The 3169-nt window shown below is 38.2% G+C and overlaps 1 pseudogene; it reads left to right on the top strand.

Moving 5' to 3' along the window:
• The first annotated feature begins 556 nt into the window (after positions 1 to 556).
• Positions 557 to 3146, top strand: LOC100941338 (annotated as a pseudogene).
• Positions 3147 to 3169: the final 23 nt, after the last annotated feature.

The following is a 3169-nucleotide window of genomic DNA, read 5'->3' on the forward strand; positions in this document are numbered from 1 at the left end:
AAGAAATTTGCTATAACTAAACCAGCTCTCCAGGAAATTCTCAAACCTATCCTCCATAATGACCAGTGCAATCCTCCACCACAAAAGTAAACCCACTCAGAAACTTTTGATCACATTCCAACTTCCACAATGGCAAAAGGATTAAAAATGTCTACTGGACTTTCAAGCAACTCGATGCCCAAAACTTTACCAGGCTTATCAATAATTTCTATCAACGTGAATGGCTTAAATTGTCCTCTAAAGAGGTACTGATTGGATACAGAAACTCAGACCAGACATCTGTTGTATACAAGAATCTCACCTTAACCACATGAACCGACAATGGAGACTCATGGGGGAGAGGGGGAGGCGGCAGGAGCGTTAAGTGAGAAAGGAAAAAAGACAACAAGGAGGAGAGGGTGTCCAGGAAGGGCTACGCAGCGACACCAGAGACCTACTGGTGGCAACGGAGCGCTGTATTCAAGGCTGAAGCAGGCAGGGAACGGCAATGGTGGTGCTCAGACAAACAAACCAACTGAGCCGGGTAGTGGCGGGAGCAGTGGAAGGAGCCAGAACGATGCTGGCCGTGAGCCTCCCGCCCAAGGTGAACATGCTCTTCAAGCAGATCTTGAGATGTTATGAACATAAAGAGTATAGAAATGGATTGAAATTTTGTAAACAAATCCTTTCAAATCCCAAATTTGCTGAGCATGCTGAAACCTTGGCTACGAAAGGATTAATACTTAACTGTTTGGGGAAAAAAGGAAGAAGTTTATGAATTGATTCATAGAAGTTTGAGAAATGACTTGAAGAATCGTGTGTTGGCATATTTATGGCCTTCTTCAGAGGTCAGACAAGAAGTATGATGAAGCCATTAAGTATTACAGAAATGCACTAAAATGGTATAAAGACAATCTTCAAATCTTAAGGGATCTTTCCTTACTACAGATTCAAATGCAAGATCTTGAGGGTTACAGGGAAACAAGGTATCAATTACTTCAGCTTCAACCTGCACAGAGAGCATCTTGGATAGGTTATGCTATTGCTTACCATTTATTAGAATATTATGAAATGGCAGCAAAGATTTTAGAAGAATTTAGGAAAACACAACAGACATCCCCTTATAAGGTGAATTACGAATATAGTGAACTACTTTTGTATCAGAATCAAGTCCCTCGGGAAGTAGGTCTTTATAGAGAAGCCTTGGAGCATCTTTGTACCTATGAAGAGCAGATTTGTGATAAACTTGCTGTAGAGGAAACCGAAGGGGAACTTCTGTTGCAACTGTGTCTCTTGGAAGATGCTGTGGATGTTTATAGAGGATTACAAGAGAGAAATCCTGAAAACTGGGCCTATTACAAAGGCTTAGAAAAAGCACTCAAGCCAGCTAATATGTTAGAATGGCTAAAAATTTATGAGGACTAAATATCCCAGGGGATTGGTGCCAAGAAGGTTGCCATTAAACTTTTTATCTGGTGACAAGTTTAAAGAATGTTTGGATAAGTTCCTAAGGATGAATTTCAGCAAGGGTTGCCCACCAGTCTTCAATACTTTGAGGTCATTATATAAAAATAAAGAAAAGGTGGCAATCATAGAAGAATTAGTAGTAGGTTATGAAACCTCTCTAAAAAGCTGCCAGTTATTTAACCCCAATGATGATGGAAAGGAGGAACCACCAACCACATTACTTTGGGTCCAGTACTATTTGGCACAACATTATGACAAAATTGGCCAGCCATCTATTGCTCTGGAATACATAAATATTGTTATTGAAAGTGCACCTACATTGATAGAACTCTTTCTTGTGAAAGCTAAAATCTATAAGCATGCCGGGAATATTAAAGAAGCTGCAAGGTGGATGGATGAAGCCCAGGCCTTGGATACAGCAGATAGATTCATCAACTCCAAATGTGCAAAGTACATGCTAAAAGCCAATCTGATTAAAGAAACTGAAGAAATGTGCTCAAAGTTTTCAAGGGAAGGAACTTCAGCAGTAGAGAATTTGAATGAAATGCAGTGCATGTGGTTCCAGACAGAATGTGCCTAGGCTTATAGAGCAATGAATAAATTTGGTGAAGCACTGAAAAAATGTCATGAGATTGAGAGACATTTTATAGAAATCACTGATGACCAGTTTGACTTTCATACATACTGTATTAGAAAGATTACTCTTAGATCATATGTGGATTTATTAAAACTAGAAGATGTACTTCGACAACATCCATTTTACTTCAAGGCAGCAAGAATTGCTATAGAGATCTATTTGAAACTTCATGATAACCCCCTTACAGATGAGAATAAAGAACATGAAGCTGATACAGCAAACATGTCTGATAAAGAGCTAAAGAAGCTAAGTAATAAACAAAGAAGAGCACAAAAGAAGGCCCAGATAGAAGAGGAGGAAAAAATGCAGAAAAAGAAAAACAGCAGAGAAATCAGAAAAAGAAGAAGGACAATGATGATGAGGAAATTGGAGGTCCAAAAGAAGAACTTATTCCTGAGAAACTGGCCAAGGTTGAAACTCCATTGGAAGAAGCTATTAAATTTTAACACCATTGAAGAACTTGGTGAAGAACAAGATAGAAACTCATCTTTTCACCTTTGAGATTTACTTTAGGAAAGAAAAGTTTCTTTTGATACTACAATCAGTAAAGAGGGCATTTGCTATTGATTCTAGTCATCCCTGGCTTCATGAGTGTATGATTCAACTCTTTAGTACTGCAGTGTGTGAAAGTAAAGATTTACCTGATACAGTTAAAACAGTATTAAAACAAGAAATGACTCATCTTTTTGAAGCAATAAATCCAAAGAATGTTAATGAAACTTTTCTGGAAAGGAATTGTGATTCATTGCCACACAGATTATCAGCTGTCAAAATGTTATATTATTTAGATCCTTCTAGTCAGAAGTGAGCTATAGAATTGGCAACAACACTTGATGAATCTCTCACTAACAGAAACCTCCAGACATGTATGGAGGTATTGGAAGCCTTGTGTGATGGTAGCCTAGGAGACTGTAAAGAAGCTACTGACATTTATAGAGCAAATTGTCATAAGCTTTTCCCTTATGCTTTGGCTTTCTTGCCTCCTGGATATGAAGAGGATATGAAGATCACAGTTAATGGAGATAGTTCTGCAGAAACTAAAGAATTGGCCAGTGAAATTTGAACATCATTAAACAAACAAATGGA

This window comes from Otolemur garnettii, unplaced genomic scaffold, assembly GCF_000181295.1.
Source record: "Otolemur garnettii isolate 467f Iridium unplaced genomic scaffold, OtoGar3 scaffold00388, whole genome shotgun sequence".
NCBI classification, from domain to species: domain Eukaryota; kingdom Metazoa; phylum Chordata; class Mammalia; order Primates; family Galagidae; genus Otolemur; species Otolemur garnettii.